The 26,527-nt window shown below is 31.1% G+C and overlaps 1 protein-coding gene across 1 annotated transcript in view; it reads right to left on the bottom strand.

The window, feature by feature from the left end:
• The window catches only part of LOC118204610 (NFX1-type zinc finger-containing protein 1-like), a 69,836-nt gene extending 46,643 nt beyond the window's left edge, over positions 1-23,193 (bottom strand). Inside the window, exon 1 of the mRNA XM_085823721.1 lies at positions 23,063-23,193. The gene's annotated coding sequence lies outside the window, so the exon portion shown is untranslated. The remainder of the gene's footprint in view (positions 1-23,062) is intronic.
• Between the last annotated feature and the right edge of the window lie 3,334 nt (positions 23,194-26,527).

The raw sequence follows: 26,527 nt of genomic DNA, 5'->3' as shown, positions 1-26,527 counted from the left end.
AATGCACAAGTCCGATAAAAGGTTAATAAAATTTTTTCTTATCACAAAAACTATAACAGAACGCTGGATTTTTTCCTCAGAGATATTCGTACAGTATCACAATATCAAGTAATATAATCAGTAATGATCCTTTAAACTACTAAAACGTTAAATACAACGCAATCCACAGCGACGCAATCCACAGCGCAGAGAAAGCTAATCCGATCAACAATAATTACAGTAGCTAAGTAAACACCTGAGCTGAAATGTTTCTCTCTGGCTTTTTATAGCTTTCAATCGGTCGTGAGAGATATCTATAGCAATTTCTTTGCTTCTCAAGATTTCTGCAAGGCAAAAGAGTAGAATTACGGTTACATTTAAAACAGTAGTCAATTACATTTATTCACTTTAAATATAAATTACGAGATATATATTTATTAAATGTTAAATGCACATGCTCCTGTACTTTTACTTTTCCGGCGTATCTTTCTCTTAAAATGTGTCTCGTGCTGCATTGCACGGGGAAATAAAACAATTTTAATTATAATTCTACTAACATTAGCTATCTAAATACAAATACAAAGTTTGTAGCAATATATAATATATATATATATATATTATATATATATTTATAAAAACAAACTCAGAAGTGAATGACCAGTAGGAATTTTGATGGCGTAGAAGTGTTGATCTATGAGTAGGAAATTGGAGGCGAAGGTAGATTAAATCTTCATTTTTTATTTCAGCAACATGTTGCGGCCACAAACAAGTTGGCACATTAAATGTGTATATCTTAAAAAGTTTACATTTTAGGTAAATTTACAGTAAGAAAGATGGAGCAGACAGGTTGCAGTCCAGCTAAGCCAAAGCGTAGGAAGCAAGTGCGTTATGTTCAGAGTGAAATCTTAATTCAGACTGAGTTAGTTTTGGTCTCGATGCATTTTGACTGGATTGTTAATACTTCTGTAAAATTATTATTAGATGCTTGAGTTTTAGTTCCATTTAGATCATCAGAATTATGCAAGAGTTATATGACATGGATCAGTCTCGAAACGACGCAGTGCAAATAGAGTTTCTATATTTAGAATAGAGAAGGGAAATTAGTTTACGCTAATTTATACTTTTACATATTCTTTATTTTTCTTACATTTATTAGACTCGAAATGACGCAGTGCAAATAAAGGTGCTACTTTGTTAGACGGTTGCACGGATTTTTGGCGATTTACGTTGGCGCAATTGTTGGCGCGATTTTTGCAATCGTCAGCCATCTTGAAAAACGCTGTTTTTACGCATAGTAAAGTATTCGAAACTTTAAAAAATTAAATATCGTTAAAAGTAATTGGATTAATTTTTTGTTGAAAATGTTGTTTTTTAAGATGGCAGGCAAGTGTAAATAAATACATTTACTATGAGTATAAAATACTAAAGTAAGGCTATTATTACTTTCATATAGCAAAAAAAAAAAAAAAAAAAAAAAAGAATAAAAACACCGCTATAAAAACATTGTGCCAACGTTTAATTAGATTAAAATATTACTGAAATTGAATATCGAATTAAAAACCATCCTACCAACTTTTAAAAGAATTAGAATATTATTAAATTCAAATACTTTAAAATACGTTATATGAAATATAATTAACATTAAAACATATGTGACAATAATTATCTCAGCAATTTTTGAAAATAGTGTATTAATTTTTTTAACAAAAATTTAAGTATACAATTATAAAATAAAAGAAAAATATGTAATAAATATAAAATAAAAGAAAAATATGTAATAAATATAAAATAAAAGAAAAATATGTAATAAATATAAAATAAAAGAAAAATATGTAATAAATATAAAATAAAAGAAAAATATGTATGAGTAATTTAACCTCTTGTTTATTGATAAGTACCACAAAAAAAAATCGAAATCATAATTGAATCGTCTCTTTTAACCATCTTCATCTGTTATCCACATATCTCGCACTTCATTGAAGAAGTAGTCATTTCCTCCAAAAATTTAAAATAAATTTCCTCTGACGCTATTAACAATTTATAAATAAATCTTTGATTAAGAAAGACAGCTTGGCCAAAATAAGGTCTCAAAGGGCAATTTTTTTATTCCAATACCAATAATTCTTGGTAATTACCAATAACAACATTCATCCTCGAAACGAAGATATCCATTCCATTTGAAATCTGACGAATTCGAAGAGATGAATAATAAAATTTTAAAATGGCGCGGTAATGCACAAATATTCAGTAACCAATCAGGGAGCTGATTACATCACGCATAGAATTAAAATTATTTAAATAAACATTCATAATAAAATCATTTTTAAAACAAATGCAAAAATAAATTGTATTTTAATATTTAACAGCCATAAATAATGTTTAAAACATTAGATTAAATTTATAGATATTAATAAAACCAATTACTTTTTAAGTAAGATGACGTCATTGATTACATCATCAACAGCATAAAATTATATAAAATATTATAAACAACAAAATTTTTATTTCAAATAAAAATGTAAAATTAAATTGATTTTTAATATTTAGAAGCCATAAATAATATTTAAAACACGGAAGTTATGCATAATAAAACGCATTATTTTTTTAATAAAATGACAACAAAGTATCGGTTACCATAAATAACTTATCCAGCAATGGGTTTACCATAAGTTGTATTACTCGCCAAAAGAAAAATCGCCAAAACCCGTGGAACCGTCTACCAAAGTAGCACCCAAATAAAGGTTACTATATTTAGAATAATGCTAGGAAATTAATTTACGCTGCTAATTTAATCTTTTACATATTCTTTATTTTTCTTACATATATATATATACTTTGTTACCTGGATTGGTGAGCTCAGTTTTTTTATTCTTATACTCGTATGTTGGTAAATTGTACGTTTTTTTTTTTTTTTTTTTTTTTTTTTTTGCTTTAAAAGTTATTGAATTATGTTAGTCTTATGTTCCGGTTAAGGTTTTTATGCTTTTAGTTAATCTACATGCAAAAGTTATAGAATTATCAACAATTTAAAAAATGTTTATGTGCGACTAAGCCTATACAGTAGCTATATTTGTTTACAATTGAAACTTAGTAGAATAATGAATTAAGTCAATTTCTGTGCCTGCAAGGTCTTTTTGCCGAGTGGGACCAAAAGTAAACTTTCAGTTTTGTGCGCCGTAAAATCTGCTTTCTTGCCCGCTCGCCGAATTGCCTATTTTTTCGAAGAAATTCTAATTTTAATTGTATAAAAAATTGTTTTTAATTCTTTTAATTGTGTTTGTTGTTTTTCTGTAGTTTTCAATTTTTTATGAAAATACTTTTTGAGTTTTATGTATTTTTGCTTTGCTGCGAAGTCAGAAGTGAATTAATAGAATGAGTTATGTATCTCTACTTAAATTTGAGACAATAAGTTTAAATAAAATGCAGCAAAAAATGTGTATAATTTAATAGGCCGTACAAGGAAATCATGTGGTGTCCACATCAGATTTCTTTTATTGGGCATATTTGGTGATGTGTAAAAACTAATTTTTCTAAATTTATACCAACATAATCAAATGTTTGCTTTATTTTTTTAATTAAAAATTATATTTTACTGGTCAGTTGAATAATATATAATCTGATAGGTTTTTAATTAAATAAATTTAGTTTTATAATATTTTTAAAACGAATACCTTATTTTGATTTTCTTCTACTGTTACGGTTTTTGAATGTTTTTAGCTATTTTTAGTTAGAATTGTAATTAAAATTGTTTATTTTCCTGTGCAATGCAGCTCGTGACGAGTTTTAAGAGAAAGCTACGCCGAAAAAGTAAAAATACAGGAGCAAGCACATTTAACATTTAATATATAGATATCTCATACACTCTTGCTTCTCAGAAACCTCGAGAAAATACCAGAATATTCTCGTGCATGATTAAAAAGCTTATAATAGCTGGAGGAAAACATCTCAGTTGCGGTGAGATCGGATTAGCTTTCTTTGTACTTTGGATTGCGTTCTATTTAACGTTTTGGTAATTTAAAATATAACTAGTGTGTGATACTGTGATTTTAATAATTATGTGCATCTCCAACGTCAGATGATGGTGGTTCAGTGAGTTCACTAATTTTAACACTTTTTCATTTTTGACAATATTTTAATTACTATATACAGAGCGTATTCTTAGGCCGCCGCCTTCAACATGAACAAACTTTATTCTCTACAACTAAGCGAGCAACAGCGCCCTCTAGCCTTTTTCTTCAAATTACACAACACTCCCCACCTGAACTCGGTGAAGAGTTCATTTTTCAATAATATATTCTAGAATATTCAATTAATATTTCGACAATAAATCCTGGAGAAATGGTTAAATATAACACATGCATACATAATTATAAGCACATAAAATTTTACAAAACATTAAATGATACCTATCAGCAAGGTCAGGAGAATCAAACCTAAAAATACAAACATTAGTTAAGTTCCATATTATATAACAATTGTATAGGCCTTTTTAAGGTACCAGTAGGTGTTTTAATTATGCAAGATCTTATTTTACCATCTCTGCCTGGCATTAATTCCAAAATTTTACCTATTGTCTAAAGATTTCGGGGATGTTTGTCGTCATGAATCAAGACAATATCGTTGATTTTAAACTGAGATGCGTTAGAGTGTGGAGGACAAATATTGGCAGATCTCAGATTAAAAAGATACTCTGATCTCCAACGCTTCCAAAAATGATTTAAAATATCTTGATGGTATTTATATCGTTTAATAATTGAATTTCTTGACCCAATCAAATTATTTGATGTTATTTTATTAGCAGGCAGGGATAACAATCGTCTACCAACCAGAAAATGAGAGGGTGTTAGTGGAGAAGGTTCATTGGGATCGGTAAACACGTAGGTAATTGGTCTACAATTAATCATTGCCTCGATTTCAATGAGCACTGTTTCAAGCTCTTTCACAGTAAGGGATGATCGACCAATAATTTTTCGCAAGCTGGATTTTATGGTTCGTACCATACGCTCTCAAAACCCTCCCCACCATGGACCCCTCTCAATAATAAATTTCCAATTTATGCCTCTAGCAGAAAATAATTCTTTCACAGATGAGTCACTCAAAGTTTTAAAAATATATTTTAGTTCTTTATCAGCTCTTTTAAAAGTCTTGGCATTATCGGAGTACACGGTGGTACACAGTCCTCGGCGAGCTAAAAATCTTCGGAAAGCTAGCAAAAAACTTTCAGTGCTGAGATCAGTTACTATCTCTATATGTAAGGCACGAGTGACCGCACACGTTAACAACAGCATGTAAACTTTACCTTGCCTGTCTTTCGTAAAAAATGGACCGGCGAAGTCCAACCCGGTCACAGCAAATGGAGGCGACTCTTGAATTCTGTCTGGAGGAAGTGAAGCGATATCCTGTACCCCAGGACGAGCACTATATCGTTTGCATATCACACATTTTCTGATGATAGTCTTAACACGCTGTCTTCCCTTAATGATCCAATATTTGTCTCTGATCTGAGTTAGTGTCGAATTAACTCCAGCATGGAATACCCTTTCATGCGAGTCCATGATGATCAACTCGGTAAACTTGCATTTTGAGGGTAATAGAATAGGATATTTTAAATTCTCGTGACAGTCTACAAATTGAATGCGACCTTTCAACTGAAGAATTCCCTCCTCATCAAGCCTTGGATTAAGGGAGTAGATGGAAGAATCGAGAATTGATTTTTTATTTGATAACTTAATTATTTCCCCTTGATACGATTCTCGTTGCGTAATTTTTACCCAATAATGTTCAGCTGCTTTAATCTCAAAAGCACTTAAAGGTCCATTCTCTGTAGACCTTTTCCGAAGCCTCCCAATAAATCTAAATACATAGGCAGTAATTAAGACACAATAACACGCCGAATAAATACTAATTCAGAAGTCAAACAACAAAAATCAGCGTTAATTTACAAAATTTTCACAGGACTAGTTTCGATGGTTTTACCGAACCATCATCTTCAGCTGCAAAACCGCAAATGAACAAGATAGGAAATAATGTTTAGATAAGATAAGAAAGCCTGGACAAGAATAAGCAAGTGGCGCCATCTGTTGGCGAAACCAGAACTAAAACATAATTTCTCTAAAAGCCGAAGGCAAATTTGGATTGGAATTAGGATCGTTAACTAGAACAGAAAGATTTTTATGAATGTGAAATGCCTCTAGAAAATCCAGTTCTCCAATGGAAGATGTTTTTTGAATAATTTTGGCAGCAGAAAAATTGAAAGTATGATTTTCGGACCAACAATGTTGAGCAACAGAAGACTTCTGTGTTTCCTTTTTTCTAACATATACCTCATGTTCTTTGACGCGAAATTTTAAGGCTCTCTTAGTTTGGCCAATGTAAATTAAACCGCACTGGCAAGGAATCCTATAAATACCCCAGGAATTCATATCCGCAATGGGGTCCTTGAGTATAGAAGTTGGAATTTTATTGATGGGAGAGTAAACAGCCCGAAAGTTAAATTTCTGCAAAATATGTGCAACGTTATAGCTAATTGATGGAAAGAAGGGAATGACAACAGAATTTTTATAATCTCCTAAAATAAGAGTGTGGCTTTTAGTATGTTGAGATGAGAATTTTTTAACTGCTTGATTAATAATGTTGGGTGAAAAGGCCCTGTCAATAGCTATTGCTTTTAAATAATTTAGTTCTTCATCAAGGGCTAGTTTGGAGGAGCAAACTTGAAGAGCACGGAAAACATAGGAATAAAATGAAGCTAACTTTTGTTTAGTCGGATGACATGATTTAAAGTGTGGTGGAAGGCAAACCGATGAAGGTTTACGGTAAACTGTAGTACTGAAGTTGGATGTGTTACGTGTGACCAGAATGTCGAGAAACGGAAGAGAATTGCAAGTCTCAAGTTCAAAAGTGAACTGAATAGCAGGATCAATAGAATTCATTGTTGAAAGAACTCTATTTAAATCATCTTTATTACCTTCAAACAGGGTAAAAGTATCGTCTACGTAGCGGAACCATGCCGGGAAGTTTAAAGTTTCAAATAATTTTGATTCATAATAATGCATGTAGATATCAACCAGGATGGGACTGAGGGGGCTTCCCATGGCTAATCCCTCAGTTTGCTTGTAATATTTATTTTGGAAGACAAAATGTGTTTGTTTCAAACAGAGTTGAGTGAGAGAAATTAGCTCATCAATTTCGATGCAAGAGAAATAAAATTCGCGAAGTCTGGTTTCTAGACATCTTAATGCACCCTCCATTGGGACATTGGTGAATAATGATTTTACATCAAAAGAAACCATGAGTAAATTACGAGGAGAAATGTTTTTAACCTTTTTTACAAACTCTATTGAATTTTTTATGGTGTAAATGTTATTGTCTAATAGAGTGGAAAATCTAGAAACTAAATATTTAGCTAATGGATACGAGGGAGTACCTAAATTTGATACAATAGGGCGGAAAGGAATACCACTTTTATGAATTTTGGGAAGAGCATATAATCTGGCACAATTCGCAACAGATGGGATAAGCGAATGTTTTAAGTTGCTTGAAATGATTTGCGAAGATTTGATCGCAGTTTTTATTTTGGATAAGTCCGAAGGTGAAGGACCTTTAGGGATCGGATTATATGGTCCTTCGTTTAAGAGTTTAGTGACACCATCGATGTAAGTGTTCTTATCCATGACGACTATCTGGCCAACTTTGTCGGCCTTTGAAATGACAATATCCGGGTTAGAATGAATCTCGCGCATTGTAGCTCTTTCTCTCGCAGTTAGATTTGGTTTCAAAGGTTTATTATTGAATTTCACATTATGAGCAATAAGATGCCTAATCATTTCTTTCTGTGAATCTGAAACTTTACTGAACTTGAAAGCTTTTTCGATAGGAGCCAAAATCTTTGGAATCGAGGGTTTACAGGTTTGTGAGAAGTTAAAATTATATTTTAGAATTCTCTCTTGTTCTTCTGAAAGACTAACATTAGAAATATTAACTATTGGCTTGATGTTTACAATGGGAAGATTTTTTGAACTACTTGGACTGGAAGACTGTAAAAGAAGTTTTTCGAATTTAACTGCAAGGGTGTTTTTATGACGGTTAACTGCATTCTCCGTTCTAGACCAAGACTTTTGTTCAAGGGCAGTGAATTTTGGATATGTTTTAGCGAGTTCCAGATGAAGCTTATAGAGTTCATGTTCAATTTTGGACAATTGTTGACGTGTATCCCTTATCACGGACCGAAGTAAGGCAAGTTTGCAATTTAACAGAATTCTTGAAACGCGACTCGAAGGTTTTTGATTAGATTTGATTTGAATAAAATTGGGGATCAATTTTTTACATTTACATTTAAGTAAAAAGTCAAATTATTCAGGAATTTTTGCCGTTTCAGGCGTAATTTAGTGAAACGATTAACGGATGAAGGCATGATAAACAATGCAGAAAATCAAACTAAATTAACTGAGCAATAATAAAGTACACACAAAATAGCAGAAAAATCCCTCACTGAAATGAATAGAAAACAAAATGTTTGTAAGCAAAATGCATGAAATTTCATCTTGACTTTTTACTTAAATGTAAATGTAAAAAACTGATCCCCAATTTTATTCAAATCAAATCTAATCAAAAACCTTCGAGTCGCGTTTCAAGAATTCTGTTAAATTGCAAACTTGCCTTACTTCGGTCCGTGATAAGGGATACACGTCAACAATTGTCCAAAATTGAACATGAACTCTATAAGCTTCATCTGGAACTCGCTAAAACATATCCAAAATTCACTGCCCTTGAACAAAAGTCTTGGTCTAGAACGGAGAATGCAGTTAACCGTCATAAAAACACCCTTGCAGTTAAATTCGAAAAACTTCTTTTACAGTCTTCCAGTCCAAGTAGTTCAAAAAATCTTCCCATTGTAAACATCAAGCCAATAGTTAATATTTCTAATGTTAGTCTTTCAGAAGAACAAGAGAGAATTCTAAAATATAATTTTACCTTCTCACAAACCTGTAAACCCTCGATTCCAAAGATTTTGGCTCCTATCGAAAAAGCTTTCAAGTTCAGTAAAGTTTCAGATTCACAGAAAGAAATGATTAGGCATCTTATCGCTCATAATGTGAAATTCAATAATAAACCTTTGAAACCAAATCTAACTGCGAGAGAAAGAGCAACAATGCGCGAAATTCATTCTAACCCGGATATTATCATTTCAAAGGCCGACAAAGGTGGCCAGATAGTCGTCATGGATAAGAACACTTACATCGATGGTGTCACTAAACTCTTAAACGAAGGACCATATAATCCGATCCCTAAAGATCCTTCACCTTCGGACTTATCCAAAATAAAAACTGCAATCAAATCTTCGCAAATCATTTCAAGCAACTTAAAACATTCGCTTATCCCATCTGTTGCGAATTGTGCCAGATTATATGCTCTTCCCAAAATTCATAAAAGTGGTATTCCTTTCCGCCCTATTGTATCAAATTTAGGTACTCCCTCGTATCCATTAGCTAAATATTTAGTTTCTAGATTTTCCACTCTATTAGACAATAACATTTACACCATAAAAAATTCAATAGAGTTTGTAAAAAAGGTTAAAAACATTTCTCCTCGTAATTTACTCATGGTTTCCTTTGATGTAAAATCATTATTCACCAATGTCCCAGTGGAGGGTGCATTAAGATGTCTAGAAACCATACTTCGCGAATTTCATTTCTCTTGCATCGAAATTGATGAGCTAATTTCTCTCACTCAACTCTGTTTGAAACAAACACATTTTGTTTTCCAAAATAAATATTACAAGCAAACTGAGGGATTAGCCATGGGAAGCCCCCTCAGTCCCATCCTGGTTGATATATACATGCATTATTATGAATCAAAATTATTTGCAACTTTAAACTTCCCGGCATGGTTCCGCTACGTAGACGATACTTTTACCCTGTTTGAAGGTAATAAAGATGATTTAAATAGAGTTCTTTCAACAATGAATTCTATTGATCCTGCTATTCAGTTCACTTTTGAACTTGAGACTTGCAATTCTCTTCCGTTTCTCGACATTCTGGTCACACGTAACACATCCAACTTCAGTACTACAGTTTACCGTAAACCTTCATCGGTTTGCCTTCCACCACACTTTAAATCATGTCATCCGACTAAACAAAAGTTAGCTTCATTTTATTCCTATGTTTTCCGTGCTCTTCAAGTTTGCTCCTCCAAACTAGCCCTTGATGAAGAACTAAATTATTTAAAAGCAATAGCTATTGACAGGGCCTTTTCACCCAACATTATTAATCAAGCAGTTAAAAAATTCTCATCTCAACATACTAAAAGCCACACTCTTATTTTAGGAGATTATAAAAATTCTGTTGTCATTCCCTTCTTTCCATCAATTAGCTATAACGTTGCACATATTTTGCAGAAATTTAACTTTCGGGCTGTTTACTCTCCCATCAATAAAATTCCAACTTCTATACTCAAGGACCCCATTGCGGATATGAATTCCTGGGGTATTTATAGGATTCCTTGCCAGTGCGGTTTAATTTACATTGGCCAAACTAAGAGAGCCTTAAAATTTCGCGTCAAAGAACATGAGGCATATGTTAGAAAAAAGGAAACACAGAAGTCTTCTGTTGCTCAACATTGTTGGTCCGAAAATCATACTTTCAATTTTTCTGCTGCCAAAATTATTCAAAAAACATCTTCCATTGGAGAACTGGATTTTCTAGAGGCATTTCACATTCATAAAAATCTTTCTGTTCTAGTTAACGATCCTAATTCCAATCCAAATTTGCCTTCGGCTTTTAGAGAAATTATGTTTTAGTTCTGGTTTCGCCAACAGATGGCGCCACTTGCTTATTCTTGTCCAGGCTTTCTTATCTTATCTAAACATTATTTCCTATCTTGTTCATTTGTGGTTTTGCAGCTGAAGATGATGGTTCGGTAAAACCATCGAAACTAGTCCTGTGAAAATTTTGTAAATTAACGCTAATTTTTGTTGTTTGACTTCTGAATTAGTACATAGGCAGTAATTCGAAGTAATTTTCCTAAAGAACTGAATTTTTCTATATGCAAAATTGGGGATTCATTGTTAATTACAGGTGCAGTCAAAATAATACTTTTTCTTAACTCCAACGATTCTGAATTTGGTTTTAATTTCTTTTGTTTTGGAAAGTTTTCAATAGGAAAACGTAACCAGTGTGACCCATGCCACCACAAATCATTCTTAATTAGTGACTGAGCACTAATTCCTCGAGTTAGTAAATCGGAAGGATTTTGTTTCCCTTCGCAATGGTTCCACAATTTTTTGTTGCATATACTCTGTATTTCTGTAACACGATTGGCGATAAATGGTTTCCAATTATTTGGCGAACCTTTAATCCAAGTAATGGCGATTTCGGAATCACTCCAAAAATAAACATCCTCAATTAAATCACCAAACAATTTTTTCAAATATTTATACATTCGAGCAGCCATGAGTGCTCCCATTAACTCTAAACGAGGAAGCGTGATTGCTCTTAAAGGTGCAACTCTGCATTTCGACATGATAAAGGAAGTTTTAATTTTAGAATCACTCGTACAATATCTGAAATATGAGATGGCCCCATATGCTTTAGGACTAGCGTCCGAAAATAGGTGAAGGCTTATATTCATTGGATCGTCATCAAAGAAATTTCTCTGTATCGATATTTCAGTTAAATCATTAAGTTCCTCCCGCCAAATGTTGAATTTGTCCTTAATCTCTGCAGGAAGGACCTCATCCCAGTCAGAACCGGAACACCAGATTTCTTGCATAATAATTTTTGCCCGAATAACAAAGGGTGCAATAAATCCAAATGGATCGTATATTTGGGCGATGCTTTGCAAAAGTTTCCTTTTTGTAGCAAAATCGTTTCCAGTAGAAAAGTCAATTAAATTTTTTTAATTTAACTTTATATCGTCTTCAATGGAATTCCAAATCATGCCTAAGAAATTCGATTCACTAGTTAATTTGTTGTCTGATTCCTTAATCCCATCTGAGACCCATAAATCGTTTAATGCTTTAGAATTAGTTCTTAATTTTCTGAAATTCATCCCAGCATCCTTAAATATATTAACCGCATCTACAGATAACCGATATGCATCTTCAACCGTTCCTGCTCCAAAATATAGGTCATCGACATAGACAGAAGAATTTAACATTTGGAAACTGTCCGGCATTTTATCTTTATATTTTCGAATGTGATATTTTATAGTGGCGGCCAAAATGAAAGGAGATATAGTCAAACCGAAAGCTACACGACACATTTGCATAATCTTAAAGGAGTCATTATTTTCATTAAACCAAAGAAATTTTAGAAATTTTCTATCACCTTCAGCAATTCCTATCATCAAAAAGGCTTTTTCAACGTCTCCACAAAACGCTATCTTAAACTTACGAAAATTTAACATAATGTCTAGTATATTTGGATTTAGATTAGGTCCCGATTCAAGGCAGTCGTTTAACGAATTCCTGTCCTCTGTCCTTGAGCTAGCATCGTACACAATTCTTACCTTAGTAGTTTCACTAGGTCGTATCACTGCTCGGTGCGGCATAAAATATCCCAAATTTGTATCATTATTTGGACATTCCTCCACAATTCCTTCTAATATCTGGTTCTCAATTATATTTTTATATTCCCGAAAAATCTCCGGAGTTTTACTTAGTTTATTGTGAAGGTTTGCGAATCGTTTCTTAGCTACCTCAAAATTATTTCCTAAATTATTCGGACTGTATTTCCAGATTAAATTTGCCTCATATCTTCCGTTTTTAAACTGCAAATTTCTTTCAAACTGGTCTGCTATTTCGCAGTCAATATCGGAATAATCATCAGAATCATTAATTCCCATATGTTCTAATTCCCAAAAACCTTTTAAATCTTTCAACACAACAGTGTTTGTCATTACCGCTAAATTTTCAGAACAATTTTTGTTTGTTTTATTTTTCTCGATTCCTGTTTGGTTAAACACAGAACTGACTGCGTACAACCCTTCAGATATTTTAATTCTTTCAGAATAAACTACATTCCAGAATTCATCCCCTCCAATTAATATCTCAACATCTATATTATTTTTTCTTGCGCAATCGGCGATCTGCAACCCCATATGCTCCATGAAGTCTGCAATTTGTTTACTAGGCACACTGATGGACGCCGAGGAAATAACATCCGAGATCAAACATTCAATTTTTATTTTATTATTTTGTTTCCAATTCTGAATTTCGATTTCAACGACCGGGTAGGAATGATTCATTGCCTTCGTCGCACCAAATGAATAAACAGAAAGTCTTTCATAACGGATTGGAGTAAGTTTTAAATGGTCGGCCAATTTTTTCGTTATAAAGGATCTGTGACTGCCTTGATCAAGAATTAATCTAGTTAATTTTGATTTATACTTAGAACAAGCATAAACTGTACAAGTTTGTAATAATATTTCCCTGGCATTACAGTCATTATTATTATCACATTGAGGAACAGAAGCAATCAATTTTAAGTTTTGAACTTTATTTCTTTCCTCAGAATTCAAAGTCAGAGATTCAGTTTCATTTTTGGAATAACCTTGTTCCAACTTTTTGTTTACAAGGGATTTATTAGTACAAATCGATTCATTGTGATACATACCGCCACATTTATTACATTTAGTTTTATTTCTGCACCTTTCTGATCTATGGAATTTTTTAAAACAAGAAAAGCAGCGGTTTTCGGATCTTAGTTTCATTAATTTATCAGAAACATTCACTTCGCATTTAAATGACTCGTGCAAATTATCACAAAAGATGCATTTTCGGTTAACTGCAGTATGAAATGCAGCCGTGGGTGTATTTTTTACATATTTTCTAGTTTCATATTTTGATTGATCGACTCGCGGAGGCACAGGATTTTTCCTTTCGCTTAATACTAGATTTGAAACTTCCCTGCATTCTATTTCCGTTTTAATAAATTGTGTTAATTCCGAAACTTCAACTTTATCTTTCGATCCTCTTTGCCGATTAAATTCCAAAACTAAATCGTCCGGAATTAATTTTAATAATATTGGAATTAATAAATGTCCACATGAGCCAGAAGTTTCCAAATTACGAATCGAAACTTCTAATTCGTCATATAATTTACGTAAAGCCTTTACGTTAGCAGAATTTTTAACGGCTTCTAAATTGAGCATTTTATTCATGAATGAATTAATGATCAGGTCTTTTCGACCATATCTGTCCTTTAGTAATGCTACACAACTATCATAATTACTTTCTGTTAACTCAAAGCCTGACACAACATTCGAAGCTTGTCCCGTTAAGAATGTTTTTAAGTATACAAATTTTTGTATTTTTGAAAGCGTTTCGTTTTTATGTATCGAATTTTCGAAACTATTCCAAAATTCATTCCATTGTTTGGGGTCTCCCCAAAATTTATCAATCATTAATTTTGGTAATTTCAGCGTACTACTTCCACTAGAACTGGAACTTACATGCAAAATTCCATTACCACTAGACTGGTTTAAATCAGAACTTTGGGGATTCCTCGCTGGAGGTACTGCGGTAACCGCACCTAGAAACTGCTTAATTTGACTACAAGCAATTATACATTTGTCATTGTATTCTTCGCTTATACTACAATCTTCTTCAATTAAGTTAACATCAATTAACTCTTGTATTTCATCATCAAGCGTTCTCAAATTATTTTTCTTTTCGGTTAATAATTCAAACAATTCTCGTAATTCTTTAATCGAATTTTCCTCCCCTTCAACTTTTAATTTATCTTCAATCACTTTAATTAACCTAGTAACAGACGATCTCAATGTGGAACGCTTACGTTTCAATCTATCTAACTTTTCTTCCATTTTATTTAATTTAAATACACTCACGACAGCAATAATAAATACTTACTAATTTACTACAAATAATCACTAAATAATTAATTTAAGATTTCCCTACCTTTATTTGGAATTCCATTGTCCCTCGAGTATGAAATATCCATTGAAATCGAAACACTTGGATCGAACACCTAAAATCTTCACAAAGCCTTAATTCCTTACGCCGATGCACCATTTAATAATTATGTGCATCTCCAACGTCAGATGATGGTGGTTCAGTGAGTTCACTAATTTTAACACTTTCATTTTTGACAATATTTTAATTACTATATACAGAGCGTATTCTTAGGCCGCCGCCTTCAACATGAACAAACTTTATTCTCTACAACTAAGCGAGCAACAGCGCCCTCTAGCCTTTTTCTTCAAATTACACAACAGTGATATTGTACGAATATCTGTGAGGAAAAAAGTTGAGCATTTTGTTTCATTTCTTGTGATAAGAATAAATTTTGTTAACTTTTTATCGGACTTTGCATTCAATCTATTACGAACCCATACGTACGCAACACTCTGTTATTTCTGTAGTATCGACAACTCTAAATTAATTTTGATCTACACGTATATTCTCGCGATATTTAAGTATCAGTAAACAATGCTCGTTTCATCTGCAACAATATATTATGATTTCTACGCTATGTTATATTGATTGCTGCAAAACTGTTATAGGCTTCAAGTCAAGTACTACTTCTGTTTGTTCATTAAAAACAATTATGGGCTACAAGTGCCATTTCCGACCGTCCAGCTTAACCTAAATCTAGTAAATTATTTAATAATCTAGTAAATTATTTAAAGGAATGGAGAAAGTTAAATACGGAAAACATAAATTTTGGAAAGTTTGATGTAAAAGTTATCATGGACAAAAAAAAGTGCGTCACACACAGGCAGAAAGACGTCGTTGTAAAAATAATAAAACCATGTTGGATTTTACCCCAATTCGGGTTTATTCACGGAAACCTCACGCTCGAATTTTTGGACCAAAAATATTACTTCTTTTATCTGTGCATATAGGTTAGTGGGAGGTAGAAAGGGAAATTAATTCATCATCAGTACCCTATCTTCTGGACTAAAACATAATTAAAAACTTCAAGATTGCGTATACGATAAAGTGCTTTCTACAGACTATTCTTTCAAAGCTTTGGGGGAAATACAGAGCAGTTGCCAAATTACAGTAAAGTGGTAACTACTATTATTAAGCTTAAAGTATGCTTTGTATCACAGTGCAAGTTTCATTTTTTCAGTTTCCAGCAAAACTGAAAAGATTAAAAATACAGAATTCTGTGAATTTTTCAATCGCATAAAAAAAATTCATTATCAAATAAAATATCCTAGTTGAAAAGAAGTACTATGTATTGATGATACTAATTTAGATACTGAAGCTTTTATTCCATGACGCAGAGCAGAAAAGAAATTGGAGTACTCGAGAAATTAAGGAAAAAAGTTGTGCCGAATTTTCGGATCGTAAAGTTAAATGGTAAACATTAAATACCCTGCACAGGTGTTACAGATAGTTACAAAATTCATTTTAAATGAAGATGACAGTCTATATAAAATTTAATTAGTCGATGGACTCAATTTAGTTAAACAGTTTAATATAATATATGTGAAATAAGGCAAAACAATTGTAAGTCGAAGGATTTAAAAAAAAAAAAAAAACTTTCAGGTGAATAATTACATGAAAAAAAATTGTGTTTACTTTGTTTTTCATTCGTTAGCATGCAATTTGTATTTTACGTAATTGAGTGAATTAAAACGTCTATTGCAATGTGTTTATTTCATATGCAGATTTTTAAATACCATTTAATGGATACTAGGCGTAAGAAAATTATGGATAGTAGGCAATTACTGTAGGCATAAACGAAAAAATGCTTTAGAATCAATACATGAAAATGGAAATTTCACTTTCAGAAGACAGACAAAACATTTATTTTTTTTTTTTTTCTTTTAGAATTAAAGCATTTTTTTTCGACACAAAATATTATAAACTGCTGCATCATCTGGTCTGAACAAAAGAAGTCAGTTACTAGGCTGTTACTTTGTTTGCGTTATCACATCTGGAGTGTTGATGCAATAAAATAAAATTGCAGAGATAAAATAAAACGGAAACACGTGCATCATTTCTGCGGAAGCTACAGCACTGATTAAAAGCACAATTAGTGTTTTAAAAACTGTTCATTAATTTAGCACAGCGATTTCCAAACTGATCGCTTTCCTCCAAGACGAAAATACGGAAATAATAGTAACCTGTACCCTATACAATATATAATGAAATGTAACGTTATATAATTTAACGTAATGAAATATACATACGCTTTAATAGGCCGGTGCAGCAGACGCTAGGGAATGCGATCCAACGACCATGCACTTAAAAAAAAAAAAAAAAAAAAAAAAAAAAAAAGTTATTGTTAAGCTTACTTCTTTGGCGTAAAATATAACTTCCTGTGCTCCGCTATGCGGACCACTGAGCTAGATGCAATAATACTGCAACTAAGAGTATGCATTCACATGCGGAGATAACTAAAAACTGAACTAGCACGCAATTTTATGCATAGTTAAATCAGATACTATAGTGACATATTTTAATTTAAAATCAAACGTGTCACAAAATTGTCGATAGAAGAGGACCTCATTAAAACTTTAGAGTGTGTGGATTATTATTTGAGCAAGTTCTCAGCAGCTTTTGAATAAGATATTTTAAGAAATATTTCGTATATACTTTTTTTAACCACACACAAATTTGGAAACAGACACACGGTAATACGTGTCAAAAACTGATGTTATTTTTTTATACCTAGACTATTTTTTGCAGATAAATTTCAAAAACACAAGTGTTTGAAAATAAATGTAAGCCATTCCATATACACTATTTTAAAATTTGATACACTAAACATATCAGATGATAATTTAGATTAAGAACGATGAGCTGTAGGTGAATACTTCTAAAAAATATTTCGATTTACCTAAATTTGGAATACATTTAATAATTGATGTAAAAATAAACCCTTACAAGTTGGAAACTTCAGATTACAGTCTGTACAGTCGTTAGGTTACATCGATGCTGGAACGCGAAAAATGTGCAATGCCCGCGACTCGATCCGAACTGCGGACTTTCGTCGTCGAGCGTACTTCCACTTAACCACGAAGGCATGCAAAATAAATGCTTCGAAAAACTTTTAATACGAAAAAAAAAAAAAATTAAAAAATAAAGAAAATAAATACAAATAAAACCCCCTTTTTCTCTCCGTAAATGAAAATAATAATCCCTATTATTTTAACATGTAGCAAGATTTTTTAAGTTAAATAAAGTTAAATCAAGTTTCAATTTTAAAAGCTGTGGTGTTGGTTTGTGCATTTCTTCTTTGATAGCATAATATAAAGAGTAGTTTAATAAGTATAAAAAGACTATTTAAACATTTAAAAAGCATCTTATGAAATTACACTATTTAAAGAAAGTTAGAAGAAAAGAAAAAGAAATTTGAGACTTACACTCCATATCTTATCATAATCATTCAGATTCTATTTTGGATGTGACAATAGTTTATACAAACAGCAAAGCTAGAAATTTTGCAGTCCAGTCGTTATAAAATATGATCTTTATGCTGTTGAGGACTTTTGTAATAACGAAGACAAATGAAAGTTCTTACGCATCGTTTGACTAGAAACGACGCATAGAATTTTTCCACAGTCCGTTATCGAACTATATTATAAAGTAAGCTCATATGAGAGGACTGAATGAGAAAATTCCTGCTAAGAAGTCAATATGTCGAGGAAATGCGTGCTTCAGTCAGAAATATATGTTTCAAAGAAGCACCCAAATAAAAAATGTTACATAAAAAATAGGAAAAAGTATTATGGCATGGGGGGATAAAGAAAATTTTCCAATTCAAAAAAACTCACGGGATTTCTAAATTAAAAATAAAATTCATATCTAACAAGCTTTGAAAAATTAAATTCTAACTTGAAAGTTTGTCCAATTTTACACATATATGTGTGTAAAATTTTGACATAAATGCACGTTCAGAGCTTAAAATATTGTGTATAGGTATTGTGACTCGATGGCGTTTTAGCATAAATCACCAAACAATATTAAAAAGCTGGTCTCAGAATTAAGCAGCAGATCTTTAATGGGAGGGAAACGAAATATGGTGCAGTAAATGAGATTTACTTAAGAACAACTGTGACAGAAAGAAACAAGCTAAGAAAATTAGAAGAAATGTATAATCATCAGAAACTTAATACAGCTCTTTATATATCCCTGTATCTTAAAATTTTATTACTTCGTGATCCCGTTTTATGACTGATACTTTTCTACGACCGACTCAGATATTAAATATAAAATAAAGATGTAAAAACAAATATTTTCCCATAAATGATTTATTTCTTTGTTAAACAATATAAATGTGGGAAAATGTAGTTTTAGTATTTGTTTCATATATATATATAATTAATGAAAGAAAATCACGTTTAAATGAGACAGAAGCGATAGTTGTTTTGTTGTCGAGTCCATATTTCATGGAAGATCGATTGCTAGAGCCTTAAAGAGGTTGGACTCCTACTTACACCCCAGTTTTACGGAAGAACATATAGTATTAAGCCTTTCGGCTCGACATATAGTATTTAAAGTGCCCTCATATCGCAAAGACACTATACATTTACAAGCATCCAATGCCTTCTCCGGTATTCGAACACGGGTCTCTTCGGCATTGCAATATGCTGCCCTAACCACGATATCGTCTGGGAGGAGATAGTTGTTTTACTGAATAACAAATTAAATCTTAGTGCAGTATTCAACACTACTGGATACAAAGTATTTTCAGCACTTTTCAGCTTTAAATGACATTTGGATTTCACAAACGTTAAAGCTAAAATGTAGTTTTGCATGAGTACTAAATGGCAGGACATTAAATGCCATTTTAAAAATTGTAGGAAATTCAGTTCTAACTGCGATCCAGAAATTCAGTCAAAGGTTTAGGCGGAAACTCAAGTTTTAAGTTAGAGTCACTTGGTAGCTCAGGAAGCGCCTCTTGGGTTTTATTATTGGCAGGCGATTAATCTCATTACAGGCAACCAAAAATGATTTTTGAATCCAAGATAACATTTCGAAATCAAAATTTGATATAAAGTATTTGCAATATAAATATAAAATTTTATAATTTGATAATAAATAATTTGATAAAGTGTTTCTAGGGTTTTTAAGTGATACTAAGTTTTACACTAATTTTTGCAATTAATGTTTTAAAATCATTTTTTTGGTAAAATCGTAAAATTATTATATTCGAAAATATTGCGAATGAATCATTTTGTACCCTATTCTACCAGATATGTACCATCGATGATAAAACCTTCAGTTTTATCATTCGATGTAAATATGCTGCTATTGTTTGCTTGAAAATACAACATGACATCGTTTAATTTCTCAAAAATATCTGACTAATAGCACAGCTTTGATGGCAATACGGCATTTTGAAAAACAAAAGCAAAATAAAATTTTCATTCGGTTAAAAATGTAATCATTTCGTCTTTTTATTACAGTAATCGTCTTAAAGTTCACCTTCCTGATTTCTATTTTACTTCTACGTGTAATAATAATGTTTTTGTATTTTATTTCATTAGCTTTACACAGATTTGAAAATTAACGACTGTTGCTTTGATAGATATTCACCAGGATTCACACTAGTTCAGGATGCTGAGCAATTGATCCTGCATACTTTTATTACATATTTAATGTTAGTCCACATTTTATCCACATAACACCCGAGAAAGCAATTTTGGTTGACATTATCCCTGAGAAAATAAGCCACAAAAAAACGGTATAAAAGTGAGTCAAGTGCATCCTTGGGAGACACCTGCCCAGATTTGTCCGATGTTTGAACACTCATTTCTTTAGATTATCCTAATAAACGGATGTTAAAGGCACGGCTTTTAATAAAGTTTGTAATTTGACAAAATCCTGAAATTCTTCGTTCAGTTCTGCTACTAATTTGTTTCCTTCCAAATAAATCAGCCATTCTCTATAAGCTACATGATCATTACCATCAACTTTAACAAGTGAATTAAAATCGGTAGTTTTGACCATTATCGCTTTTACACCATCTCTGTGTACTTCAGATCAATTTTTACCAAAGTAAACTTTCAGTTCTAAAAGATTTCGTCAACTGTGCAATATCATTCTCCCGTCTTGCTTGTTCTTTCAAAGCATAACAATAACATAAGCATAACAATTTTTCATCGATGTTTCCTGTATAAATATCTCTGACATGTAGTAAGAACTGAGTTATTTTTAGAATATTAGTTGTTTTGTCCAACTTTGTTTGAATTGTAACTTTCAGATTGCTCTAAGTCTAGTAATAAGGTGCTGGAATCGGTCCTCGTTAATTTCAGAAACTCTGTGGGCAACAGTGTCATCTGACGACAAAGAAGCTTTCCGAACTTCATTGCCGCATTTACTTCCTTGAAGTATTTTTACTTTTTGAATAGCAGCAGGTATCTCCAGTAGTATATGGCTTTTTATTTTTAGCAATCAGATATGATATTTCTCCTGACGTGAGTAAATAGTTTTCTCTAACATTCATAAATTTCTCAATATTTTTTTTTAATTTGAAGATTTTTAACAGTAGCCCGAAATGTTCTTTTGGTTTACTGATATGCGAAGGATGTTTGGACTCATAATGTGTTTCCAGTTTGGATGGTTTCATACTCTCCATAGCCAAAACGTTATTGCGAATTAAACAAAGAAGTTATTCATTGACAGTTGCTGAAAGTAAATGGAGCCAAATTGACAGCTGCTAAAAGCCAAATGGAGAAATGATTCATCCCAGGCAGCACGTCTCCAAAAATATACGTATAATTTTGGTGAAATAAGGGTATGGTATTTTTTGAACGTTACTTTTACGAAATTTATACGAATGAAAAAAGCTGAAGTTACTGTTGACTCTTGATCGTTATTTTCCACACGTTATTTTTACGAAAATTATACGAATCCGAATGTACTGATACGAATAAAATATACCGCCATGATGGTATATTTTATTCGTCACTTTTACACATATTATACGAATCCGAATGTTCTGAAAGAAACTACTGCCTTTATGGTATATTTCATTCGTCACTTTTACGGATATTATACGAAGTCTAAAAAGATTGAAAATGAAGTTTATTAATTCAAAATATTTAGTGTAATTCTGGCATTTCACTTTGTTTTCCTTGTCCACGAACATGAAAAAAGGGGCATTCATATATGAGGCTAAAATTTTTCTATAAATTTTAACATGTGAGCTAAATCTTTACGTGCATTTTTGCAAAAAATTATATTTTCTTAATTCAAACATCTTCAAAATAACTTATTTATTTTCTTATATCAAATTTGTTATTTTTATTCATATCAACACTTACATTAATTTACACAATTTAATTTCTTTTATGAAAATCCTATTACCCATTTAACTGGAATAAGCTGTATATTAAATTTGTGTACTGAGTTTGGTACAATACTCGCCTTATTTTATTTAGCAAATGTGGGCAATTAAATTGGAATAAGACTAGCAAATCTTTCATGTCGAGGAATAGAATAATAAATACAGCAGAAGATGCTCGAAAACGTTTAACTTCTTGACGTTTAACTTACGTTTAACTTAACGTTTAACTTACTGTAGACCAAAGGATCATTAATTATAATCAAAGATATACTAATATTTTTATTTTTATTTAATAATAATAATAATAACTCTACGAAATTGCAAGCTGAATCCTGATATTTTACATATATTTCAGTTCCTTTAATCTTTGTTATAAAAATCATATGAAGCTAATTTTTTTTATTTTGTTTAATGTACGGAAAAAATGATATAGCGATTTTAATAATTTTTATATGAGGAAAAAATTAATAAATAATGTAAATAAATAATTGTATTATATTTTATATTTTTCCTGAAACAGTTAAAGACGTTCTTAATATGGAGATCTACAGAATAAGTACAAGGGTCCAGTTAAATGAACTTAAAATTTGCATAGTTCATTTTACGCTAACTTATAAAAATTAACCGGATTTACGATTATACACTGAGCATGCGCATACACGGACATTTCTATTTTTCGTACAAAAATTTAATTATTATCTTAATACAGAGATGCTGTGAATATAAATTTATATAATGCAAAAGTAAGTTTATTTCATATGCTAATTTAGAGGCTTTCTTAATATATTTAATTATAAAAAAAAAAAAAGCCTTACAATTCTTGTTCACTGACCAATGGCAAAGCAGACACTTTCTACTTCCGGTTGTGGCGGGATATTTGTGAAGTCAGCACTCAGCAATGGCACTAGCGGCTCAAAACAGGGATGGCTGTGAGCGGCTCCTTACGGAAGGCCTGTTATGCGCATGCTCACGGACATAGTGAAATTTATTTCCAAATGATCATTGGGCTACTACATTTGGCTATTATGCGCCACTTGGCGTTGTTTCTATCAATTATCGGAAAATTCGAATGTGAGAGTGGTTCCTTTTTCACTTTATATATAAATAATATTTTTCACACATATGATAACTGTTTTAAATGCTGAAAATGAAAGATATGCTATTTATACAGAGTTCATTGCGAACAATGAAAACTGAACAGTTAAATATTAAAATTCTTTCCGTGAAAACAATCACGTTCAGCTTCCGAGCCATCACTAGGCAGAAGAGACATTTTTCGAATATTTTGATAGTGCTTCTGAGAACAAAATAAGAGAAATTCCTGTCATAAAAATAAATATTTTGGGTGCTAGTTTCCCTAAGAAAGGTCCTCCATGGAAGCATCCCTTCCCTTAGGCAGATAGTCCATATGAAGTTAACCTAACCTGAAAGTAATAATTTTATTATGGATTGATTTGAAGACATCTTTAACAAAAAAAAAAAAAAAAAAAAAAAAAAAAAAAAAAAACCTACAAATTTCAGAATTTTTTCTCTAATAACCATAATCATATTTATTTAGTTTTGGAATAATTGAGTATTTTCCATTTATATATAACTTTAATGCTCATGTAGATTACAAAAAAATATTTTCCTAAATTTTAAAATGTTCTATGGGAATCAAAGCTATTACGTTTAAAGAGATTTGCTAGTTTAATTGAGAATGATGAAATTTGTGCTAGCTACCTAACAGAAGGAATATCTTCACTGAGAACTAAGGGATTAGGATTATTTGGATTATGTAAAAGTATTTTACAGATATCTGCCTTAAGGAGGAATGCCTCACGACCAACAATAGAAACTTCCACAGAAGCTCTAGGGTTATATCAGAATCTCCTTCTAAACAAACCTTCCAACTTCATGATTGAAATTCATCGTTGCATAATATAGTAAAATTAACTTTCTTACATCAGATTTCAACCGCTTTATATACCTATTATGCAGTCATTTTATTTCTATCGTTATATTATTTATGCCCCATTTTAGAGAATTTTAAAAATGCAAATTAAAAAAAAAATAATAATGAAATAGTGGCAATACATGTTTACTGACTTTCGTAAATGTTTCTCTTATGTAGTGTGATTAATTGAGTATGACGTACTTCTTCATTTATGCTTTCATCACCTATAAATTTAGATTTTAGAAGTATTAAATGTTTAAACATTATTTGTAATAAGATGTTCTTAAACGAGTTTTGTAGTTCTTAAACAAGTTTTGTGATTTCATAAAGTAAGAAAATTGCACAAATCAAAAATAAATTTTTATTTTACTAAAAAATCATATAGTATATCATATAGTAATCATGTATAAAAATTTCATATACTATTTTAACACTTGAAAAATAAGGAAATGTAAGAACTCAATAACAAGTTTTAAAGTACATAATAAATTACAAAAAGGGAAAAAAGAAAATTATCTTGCAGTTTCGGATGCAAAAATTTTATCATAAAATGTTTTTACTTGATTTTCAGCTACACCGCATACTAATAATAGTAGCAAGTAATAAATTTCTTCATTTTCATTTTCAAATAAACTGACTTAAATCAAACATCTGAATGTTAGACACATAATTTGAAAAGATTTTTTTTTTTTTTTTTTTTTTTTTTTTGCATATAACCATAACTTGATTTTTAATGCTGAGAACAAGCATAAAATATCTAAATTATATATCCTAACTTGTTATACGATTACACTTAGATAAAGCAAACTTTGTAATAAAGACATAGTTTTTAAGGTTTGAAATATTTTTCAAAGCAAAAACTTCAAACATCCAACTTCTAACACAAATGCGAAACACTTTATATTAGCTCTACATACAATAGTAATAAATAATTACCTAGGTTTGAAATATTTTTTCATGAATATAAATAAACAGGTATTTAATGTTCTGATGTCATTTTCAGGAACAACATGCATGAATAGATTCACATAAACTCTACATTAAATAATAGCTACATTATTTGAAAGAGTATTAATGCTATTAGTCAATATCCAAAACACTTTCTTCAAAATTAGAAAAACTCCATATATTAGAATCAAACTTGTGATTAAATTCACATCAATTATGCATTTGGACATGGCAGATACAATCTGAAAAGGGCCTAATTGATTTAAGTGAATAACCGCAGCCTTGTGTCAAATGATATAAAAACCCTTTACATTCAAATTTTGTCAGAATCATACAACATTTTTTATAATAATTCTATTTACATCAGAGTTCCATTATTACCTACATTTGAAATTACCAACATATTTATAAATAAGGAGGATAACAGTTTTCTGATTTTATTCTCAGAAACATAATGTGCATGAATAGATTCATATACGCCGAATCTTGAACACACTAATTTAAGGAACCTTAATGCCATTAACTAATTTCCAAAAAATTTTCTTCAATACAGCAAAAAATCATGAAACACTCAGATCAAAGCAGAATCAAATTTGTGTTTGAATTCACATAAATCATGCATTTGAACATGGCACATACAATTTGACAAGAAACGACATTGTTTCGACTGCTATAAAGGACCTTACATCCAGATTTTACTCGAATCATGAAACATTTTTCAAAAGTTATTATTACTTGTATTAGAAATATACCTTCATGAATATAAATAAGCAAGTAATCATTTTTTTTACTTCACTCTAAGAAACATCATGTAAATAAATAAATTTTTATTAACCTTTTAAACTATAAATATACTACTTTGAGGGATTTTTAATTCTATAAAGTTATAACAAAAACACTCTTTTTCAGTAGCGAAAAGCATTTTAAACACCACGATTTTACAATAATTATATATATGATTAAGTTGACGTTAACTAATTATTTTAAATTAGACATAAACTTTTGAAAAGGGCCTTATGACTTAAGTAAATAATTGCAGTATGTATTTTTATAGATAAAAAGGACTTAAATAACTAGATTTTCATTTAAAAATACGGTACAATTCCGTTATAGGGACCGCAAAAAATCACCAAAACTATTGTTGATGCCAAAATAATTATGGCAACCTTAACTCAAGAAAAGCATAATAATAAAAAATAACTATCTAAGAGTATTATTTTAATTTAGATGAAAGTTTACTTTCATATAATACACTTTATTATTATAATTTAATATAAACAAACGGCTAATTGTAACTGTAAGAAAGCATTATTGTAACTATCTAAGATTATGAATTTAAGTTGATGGAAGGTTAACTTCATATATTACACTTTTTTGTTAATTTAATTTATCAAAA

Source organism: Stegodyphus dumicola, chromosome 9, assembly GCF_044657685.1.
Source record: "Stegodyphus dumicola isolate Sdum_Otavi_A_Nest chromosome 9, ASM4465768v1".
NCBI lineage: Eukaryota > Metazoa > Arthropoda > Arachnida > Araneae > Eresidae > Stegodyphus > Stegodyphus dumicola.
Note: the sequence above shows the minus strand (reverse complement) of the source record. Positions and strands in the feature narration are given on the sequence as shown.